The following is a 10,000-nucleotide window of genomic DNA, read 5'->3' as shown; positions in this document are numbered from 1 at the left end:
GAGAGAGAGATGCAGAGAGGGGGAGGTGAGAGAGTGATTGTGCAAGAGAAAGAGAGGGAGCGGGGGAAAAGGAGAAACAAAAAGATCAGTTGCTGTTAGACACAGAGTGAGGGGAAGATAGTGAGAAGTGGTTGGAGGTGTAAGAGTCAGAGAGAGGGGGAGATTAATAATAAGTGGTAGGAGGTATAAGAATCAGAGAGAGAGAGAGAGAGAAACATAATGAGAAGTGGGTAGGAGGTATAAGAATCAGAGAGAGAGAGAGAGAGAGAAACATAATGAGAAGTGGTGGGAGGTGTAAGAATCAGAGAGAGGGGAGAGACGATGAGAAGTGGTAGGAGGTGAAAGAGACCGAGAGAAAGTGGGTGATATTGTGTGGAGTGGTAAGAGGCGTAAAGTCAGAAAGAGAAGGGGAGATAATGGGAAGTGATTGGAGGCGTAAGAATCAAAGAGAGAGAGAGAGAGGGGCAAAGAATAAGAAGGGGGTACGGGGAAAGTGGTGAGAGGTAAGAGTCAGAGAGAGAGGGGGAGAGAAAATATTGTGTAAAAGAAGAAATAGGTGAATCTGTGTGTGTGTTTGTGTGTTTGTGTGGGTGTGTGAGAGGAGAGTGAGGTGAGAGGAGCTTGAGTGAGAGGAACTTGAGTGAGAGGAGTAAATATTTTGTCTGGAGTGGACGGAGTAAACTTTTGAGAGCCAAAAAACGATGTTCCGGTTGAGAAGGAGAAAATATAACAATGGTAAAAGATGAAAGGGAAAGGAAGAGGAAACTAAAGGAAGTAAAGAGGGTAACTGTGTGAAAGAAAGGGAGGATGAGAGAGGGGGAGAGAGAGAGAGAGAGAGTGAGTGAGCGAGATAGAGGGTAAGTAAGAGAGAGAGACTGAGGCGAGTTTGGGGTGGGAGAGAGAGAAAGACAGAGGTGTAAGGAAGTAAAGAGAAAGTGAGAGAGAGAGAGAGTATTTGAGTGCTGGCAGGTGGAGTGTCGGTGTGAGGGGGGCATTAGGAGGAGGAGGAGTGAAAGAACTTGGGAGGGAGGGTGTGAGAAAGTGTGGGAGTGAGAAGCGTAAACGAATGAGGCGAGTGTGAGGGCGGATGGGAAAGGGGTGGGGTTGAGTCTTTGAGAGAAGAAATTACTTTCCGGAACAAGGAGAAGTTAAGTGGGAAAATAAGAAAAGCAAAAATAATGAAGTCAAACAACAACAACAACAACAACAACAAATAAAAGGTGAAAAAGAAAAGAAAAAAAACTGAAGAATCTGCAGCGAAATTCGAAATAAAATCGGTGAAGAAAGAAGAATGGTGAGAGAGAAGTATGAGGGTAGATGAGGAAGAGGGGGGGAGGAGGGAGGAGGAGGAAGGAGGAGGAAGACGAGGAGGAGACGATGAGGAGGAGGGGAGGGGGAGGGGGGGGAGAGGGGGAAGAGGGGAGGAAGAGGGGAGGAAGAGGGGAGGAAGAGGGGGGAAGAGGGGAGGAAGAGGGGAGGAAGAGGGGAGGAAGAGGGGGAAGAGGGGAGGAAGAGGGGGAAGAAGGGGAGGGGACAGACGTAGAAAGGTAGCGGGAAGAGGGGAAAGAAGAAAGAGGTAAGGGGAGGGGGGAGGAATTAGTGAAACGAAATGAAGTCAGAGCGAGACGGTGAGAGAGAGAAAGAGACAAAGAGAAAGAGGTTTGGTGAAAGAGAGGAACAAGACTGAGCAGAGTGAGTAAGAGTTGAGTGTGGGGGAAAAAAGTAGGAAAGAAGGGCGAAACAGGGACATGGGACCAGTGGTTTTTAATCGGGATCCGTATGACCCCTGGAGGTCAATATAAGATTTCGTCGTCGAAATTTATACGCAATAAATTGCTTCTATGTACATCTGCAACATATAAAATATTTTAACGTTCTTTTAAAAAAAATGCAATTTCTAATACAGTAAAACCTCGCAGTACGAGTGCCCCATTATACGAGTAATTTGCTATACGAGCCGAAACTCGTGCGAATTTTTGTCTTGAAGTACGAACGGAAATCCGCAATACGAGCTTGAAGATAATTCAGTTAATAAAACCAATTTAGACATTTCTTTTGGATTCTCTTTTCCATAATTATCATTTTACTTGTAACTACACCTTTAATGCTTAGAGTTCAGTCACTTTGGTTTATATACAAATGATATCACCGATGATATCGCTTGAAAAGTTTCGTTCCTAAAATTACTTGAACTTGTAGTGCTTTCCTTTAGTCCAACAACTGAACTAAATGGTACAAAAAAATTTAAGTAAGCAATCAAATATAAATGAATAATTTAGCGGAACACAAAAGATGTAAGTATATATACATATGTAACGGTGATTCGAATCCGAAGCGAGACGTAACCTGTCATGCATCACGACCAAACCACAATAGTTTCACATGATCGGTCTATGTTCTAGTTTCTAGTTTCATCCACATGTTGTATCAGTAAACTTACCACAAACTCTAAGCAATCTCTCTCTCCCTGTGTGTAATTATTGCTGTTGTTATTTGTAAAAGATCAACACAGTTTCACTCTGTGCGCAATAATCGAATATTCTGTTAAATGTTCGCGGATATTGTCAGTTTCGTCTTCATGCAGTCCAAGAAACACCTTTTCATTCATCAACTCAGCCAGTCAGCACACACCAGCCAACACACACACACACGTGTGTTTGTATGTATATATATATATATATATATATATATATATATATATATATATATTATATATATATATATATATATATATATATATATATACATACAAACACACGTGTGTGTGTGTGTTGGCTGGTGTGTGCTGACTGGCTGAGTTGATGAATGAAAAGGTGTTTCTTGGACTGCATGAAGACGAAACTGACAATATCCGCGAACATTTAACAGAATATTCGATTATTGCGCACAGAGTGAAACTGTGTTGATCTTTTACAAATAACAACAGCAATAATTACACACAGGGAGAGAGAGATTGCTTATATATATATATATATGCATGCATGAATATATGTATGTCATTATTCAGTGTAATTTCAAGATTTCTTGCCAATAGAGAAAGAGCCGGTTTCTAACCTAAATCCGAGGCTCCTTCATTGGAATTAAAACATCAACAACAGGCTATTTTTGTTTGTATGTATGTATGTATATATGTTTGTATGTATGCATGTATGTATGTATTTATGGAACGTATAGCCTCAACAGTGGTTGATGAAGCAAATAACAAAAAGCCGGCATCTTTCTCATCTTTTACTTCTTCATTTGTATCCAAAGCCCTCTAAGAAACTCAATGCCCAAAAGCGAGGCGTTGCCTTCACCCAGAATCTTTTCTGTCGGCCGGAGATCTTCGATACATCAGTGATAATATTGCCAAGACCAGCTTCCTTCTTTTGGCCAGAAAAATACTTCAGGCCCTCAAACAACTAAGTGTCATACATGTAGATATATGTTGATATACACATGTGTGTGTGTTGATATGTGCTACATGTATGCATATAAGCACAGATGTATATGCACACAAACAAACACACACATACACATGTATGTATGTATAAAATATATAAACACTGATGCTGTATAGATATGTCTGCACTCGTCCATGCATAGAAATGCGTGCATCGATTTTAAAACATATACATATATGTAATATATACATAGATCCATTTGTACTGAAATGATACCACATGTTAAGCACACACACATACACACACACGTGCTTATAAATGCATGCAGGTACGAACGCACAGGTGTAGATGCATGCACGTTTATACAAAGATGAACATTGTTGAGTACGCATACACATACACATACACACACATGTACACACACTTATACACACATAAACACACACATACATACACACAAACACACATACATAGACACACATACACACATACACACATGCACATTCACACACATACACAAACATACACGCATACATACACACACATTATACACCCATACACACACACACACACACACACATACACACACACACACACACACACACACACACACACATGCAAAATGTGAGGAATGTGAAGCTTAAGCCAGTCGCCATGTTTCGAAGTTTACTTTCTCGCCGTTTGTTTATATGTTTACACTAAATTCTACAGATAACATCTGCGCTTGTTTATATGTTTACGCGGAGATCTGTTGCAGTTCTGCGATTATTGCTTCCGCCATAGATCTTTACATGTTTACATAGTTTGCTATTGTTGCATCGAAAATGCTAGCATGTTTATTCTTTAAGCAACTAAACTATTATACCATTGTTGTGTACTGATAGAGTACTATTATAGCAGACTAGTGCACCAGTAGTATACCCGTGTCCTAAAAAATGCCCGCAGCTTTACTAATGATAGAAAATAGCGCATCAAAACTATGTGAGAAATCGTTAATAAATGCCAGCAATCGAGTAAAGATATGGACAAACGCGGAATGTCACAGCATGGCCACAGTCTGACTAAAACACGTACAAGAATATATATGTATATATATATATATGCTCGAAATGAGGAGTAGATAGACAGCCGATAACTGATGAAGGGTCGTTTTTTGTGTTACTTGTACTGTTTTCCATTTGTTTCTCTCGTTGTTTGCGTACTGGCAAAGATGTTTGCGGGCGTGTGAACATAAACAGTTACATCTTACCTGTAGGAAGAACATTAAATAAATGTACAACCCAGATGTTTATAATCTAGGACCGAGTTTTGAAGTTTCCAAATTACATTTGTTAACGTAAATTTGATTAGTTCTCTTCGGCTAGATTCACCTAGACTTAATTTCGAATGTTCGCTCAGTGAAAAGAGAGAGCTTGACGTTTCGAGCATAGCTCTTCGTCGGAATGGAGAAAGGCAGAAGTCAAAAAGAGAAAAAGAAATCGCCAACAGCACGTATATATATTACACTACATATCCCGTAACCTGGGGGACCGTTGGAACAACACCGATGACTTGCCGACCAGATCCCGCCAACCGTCTCTACCTTCTGCCACTCGCACGGCGTCTCTCTTCTTTACACCTGTCCACTCACAGATGCTGTTTTCTAATCTCTCTCTGTCTGCCTCTATGTCTACAACCTTTGACTATTCCCTGGTGGATTGTTTGGCCATCCCTGATGAGCGGGGTGACATGCCCATACCATCTGAGATGGCGTTTCTTTATTATGGTATATATATATATATATATATATAATTTTTTTATCTTTTGCTTGTTTCAGTCCTTTGATTGAGCACGGCATTGAAGTATATTATCAGATGAATACATTGCCCCCAGTACTCAATTTTGTCAATTTTGCCGATTGTCAAGCGATGATGGGGGACAGATACTGAAATATATATATATATATATATATATATATATATATATATATATATATATATATATATATATATATATATATATATATATATATATACATATATATATATATATATATATATATATATATACATATATATATATATATATATATATATATATATATATATATACATATATATACATATATATATATATATATATATATATATATATATATATATATATATATATATATATATATATATATATATATATATATATATATATATATATATACATATATATATATATATATATATATATATATATATATATATAGAGAGAGAGAGAGAGAGAGAGAGAGAGAGATTCAGTAGGGTAATAATACATCTTTATTTAAATTTATATGTGTGTGTATATATGTGTGTGTGTGTGTGTGTGTGTGTATACGTGTGTGAGGGCGAATGGCTCAGTGGTTAGGGTGTTGTACGCTCGATTTCGAGAACGTGGGCTCGATTCCCAGAGCAGACGTTGCATTGTGTTCTTGAGCAGAAGCACTTCATTTCGGCATCTTACATGTGGCACCTGTTGCACCTGTACAGGTAATGTCAATCTGAGTGAGGGGGTGAGCTTATGCCTTCACAAACATTTGATCACTATAAACAAATCACGTGTAGTTCTTCGGTAGGAAACTGTCGAACCCTCATACGTCGTCTAACGACGTGAGAGTCCATCATATATGTATATATATATATATATATATATATATATATATATATATATATATATATATGATGTGGTCGACGTTATTTTTTAAAATGTACCTTAATCCCCTGAGATTGCAGATAATATTTCTGAATCTCTTTGATTCTTTAGATGTGCTGGCCTCCTGATAATTAGTCGATATTAATTAATATATGACTAATTACCAGATTTTATAATAATATTATATATATATATATATATATATATATATATATATATATATATATATGTATGCGTGTATATATATATGTATGTAAGTATGTATGTATGTATGTATGTATGTATGTATGCATATTCATATATATACGACGGGCTTCTTTCAGTTTCCGTTTACCAAATCCACTTAGAAAGCTTTGGTCGGCCCAAGGCTATAGTCGAAGACACTTGCCCAAGGTACCACACAGTGGGACTGAACCCGGAACCATGTGGCTGGGAAGCAAGCTTCTTTTGTTTCAGTCATTAGACTGCGACCATGCTGGAGTACCGCCATGAAGCATGTTAGTCGAACGAATCGACCGCAGTACCTATTTATTTTTATTCTTTTAAGCCAGCAAACTTATTCTATCAGTCTCTTAGGCCGAACAGCTAAGTTACGAGGGCGCAAACTCACCGACAACGATTGTCCAGCGTTGAAAAGGGAAACAGTGACACAAAGACACACCTACACACACACATACCCCCCCCCCATATATATATATATATATATATATATATATATATATATATATATATATATATATATATATATATATATATGCATATGTATATGCGTGTATGCGTGTGTCTATACACACACATACATATATGCATGTGTGCGTGTGTCTGTGTCTGTGTCTGTGTCTGTGTCTGTGTGTGTGTGTGTGTGTGTGTGTGTGTGTGTGTGTGTGTGTTCGAATCTTTGTGTGTAAATTCTCCTCCACCACCGTTTAACAATCGGTTACTGGCATGTTTGCATCCCTGTAACATAGCGGTTCGATATCAGACACCGATACGATAAGTTGCAGGCTTTAAAAAAATAAGAGCTGGGGGATCGATGCGTTCGACCAAAAACCAGTAAAGGCGGTGCTCCAGCACGGCCGCAGCGCAGCGACTGAAACAAGGAAACGACGTGCGGTTTGCAGTTGTGTATTTGCGGGAATGCCCAGTGCAATGGCGAGCAGCGAGACAGAGGGAGGGAGAGAGAGCGTGAGAGAGAAGGAGGGAGGGGTAGTCAGTAATTTGTCCAATGACAGACCATGAACAACGTACTGGGCTTAAGGGCGGGGAAAGAAAAGTAACCGCCCCTGCTAAATCCTTTAGATTTGTCGGTCAATCTGTCTAAAGTAACCATTCACTTCCTTTGCAGTTAACGCTTAGCTGGCCACGCCCTTGCCCAGAGATCAACCACGGTGGGAGATGGGGTCCATTACAATGGTTACTTCCTTCTTTTCCCTTCAGTTGGTCGCCAGCAACCAAGAGAAATAAATAATTTATGTGTAATATGACGAAGAAGGGAATCGCTCCCTTTATGCGGTCACTCGATGTGCTAGAAATAGCAGTCAAATTTACCTCAAATTCTCGACAAACCATCTTTGAAAACAATGTGTATGGGTAATTAACTGCATTAGTCAATGTAGCATTTATTGAGATAAAGAGGATCTTTATGGAATGGACACGGCCGGAATGTCTTTGATTATAGCTATTCGTAATCAGGAGCGAAATGACTGCAATAGTAACGATAGTAATTATGAATAGAAAGACCGAAAAATGAAAAACAAAAGCAGTTTCGGAAGAACTATGAAAGGTTCGCATCACAGAGAGAATGATATACAGGAGGGAAGGGGGGGATACGGTCAAATTGATGGAACACGCACACACACACACACATATATATATATAGATACACACCCATACCTCAATACATGCGCAGACACACATGCATACATACGCACACACAAACGTACGTACATAACGTATATGTACGTATGCATGCGTGTATGTGTGTATGCATGCATGCTTGTATGTGTGTATGTATGTATGTATGTATGTACGTATGCCTGTAGGTATGTATGTATGTATATATGTATGTATGTATGTATGTATGTAGGTATGTATGTATGTATGTATGTATGTGTGTGTGTATGTATGTATGTATATATGTAGGTATGTATGTATGTATGTATGTATGTATGCATGTATGTATGTATGTATGTGTGTACGTATGTATGTATACATATATCTAAGACGCAGGCGTAGCTGTGTGGTAATAAGCTTGCTTCCCAACCATATGATTCCGGTTTCAGTCCCACTGCGTGGCACCTTGGGCAGTGTCTACTGCCATAGCTTCAGGCCGACCAGAGCCTTGTGTGTGGATTTCGTAGACGGAAACTGGAAGAAGCCCGTCGTATACATACATACATATATATATCTCTTTTACTCTTTTACCTGTTTCAGTCATTTGATTGCGGCCATGCTGGAGCACCACCTTTAGTCGAGCAAATCGACCCCGGGACTTATTCTGTGTAAGCCTAGTACTTATTCTATCGGGTCCTTTTGCCGAACCGCTAAGTTACGGGGACATAAACACACCAGCATCGGTTGTCAAGCAATGCTAGGGGGACAAACACAGACACACAAACACACACATACATATATATATATCCATACATACGACGGGCTTCTTTCAGTTTCCGCCTACCAAATCCACTCACAAGGCTTTGGTCAGCCCGAGGCTATAGTAGAAGACACTTGCCCAAGATGCCACGCAGTGGGACCGAACCCGGGACCATGTGGTGTGTGTGTGTGTATTATTATCGTCACCATCACCACTGCCATCATCATAATCCGCATCAGTTTTAATAAATTATCTTTAAATAGAAATGTTGAATTCAATTTTCATTCTTAAATCTATTCAGTTTCCGGTTTTTGGCTCACATCCACCTCCACCACCGCTGCACGGACTCAGTTACTCCTACAAATAAAGCATATATACTTCCATATTTATACACGCGCGCCCAAACACACAGACACACACTTACATACACACACACACACACACACACACACACACACACACACACACACACATATTATATATATATATATATAAAAGAGTAAGATATATATATATATTTATACTCTTTTACTCTTTTACTTGTTTCAGTCATTTGACTGCGGCTATGGTGGAGCACTGCTTTTAGTCGAGCAAATCGACCCCAGGACCTATTCTTTGTAAGCCTAGAACTTATTCTATCGGGTCCTTTTGCCGAACCGCTAGAATACGGAGACGTAAACACACCAGCATCGGTTGTCAAACGATGTTGTGGGGACAAACAGACACACAAACATATACACACACATACATATATATATATATATATATATACATATATACGACGGGCTTCTTTCAGTTTCCATCTACCAAATCCACTCACAAGGTTTTGGTCGGCCCGAGGCTATAGTAGAAGACACTTGCCCAAGGTGCCACGCAGTGGGACTGAACCCGGAACCATGTGGTTGGTAAGCAAGCTACTTATTACACATCCACTCTTGCGTCTTATATATATATATATGTATGTATGTATGTGGGGGAGAAGCACTGCAAAACAAATATGCACCAGTGGCAGTACGACATCGCTCGGCGACGCCAATGGGCAGACTGATGCCAGAGGGTCGCATCAAGTGACTTCTAGTGTGGAAGCCTGAACTACGAGTTTGTCCCACAGAGAATGTATATATGCTACGGGTGGCGGACTCTTTCAGTTTCTGTCTACTAAATCCGCTTTCAAGCTTTGGTTGGCCCAAAGCTCTCAGTGCCCTCCCCAAAGCTCTCAGTGCCAGGCCTGCAAGTATGTTCAAGCAATTGTAGAGAAGGGAAACGAGACGCTTGGGCGCTGCTGTTTGGACGCTGACGATGTGGCGCAGCAGACTGGCTATTCAACTTTTTTTTTTTTGGTGACAGTACTTTTTATGTT

At 39.6% G+C, this 10,000-nt stretch overlaps 1 protein-coding gene across 1 annotated transcript in view; it reads right to left on the bottom strand.

Annotated features, from left to right (window-relative positions):
• LOC106869519 (uncharacterized) overlaps window positions 1-703 on the bottom strand; it is a 102,521-nt gene extending 101,818 nt beyond the window's left edge. Inside the window, exon 1 of the mRNA XM_052970270.2 lies at window positions 1-703. This exon is cut by the window's left edge and continues 614 nt beyond it. The gene's annotated coding sequence lies outside the window, so the exon portion shown is untranslated.
• Between the last annotated feature and the right edge of the window lie 9,297 nt (window positions 704-10,000).

Source organism: Octopus bimaculoides, chromosome 8 (genome assembly GCF_046866305.1).
Source record: "Octopus bimaculoides isolate indiv1 chromosome 8, ASM4686630v1, whole genome shotgun sequence".
NCBI lineage: Eukaryota > Metazoa > Mollusca > Cephalopoda > Octopoda > Octopodidae > Octopus > Octopus bimaculoides.
Note: the sequence above shows the minus strand (reverse complement) of the source record. Positions and strands in the feature narration are given on the sequence as shown.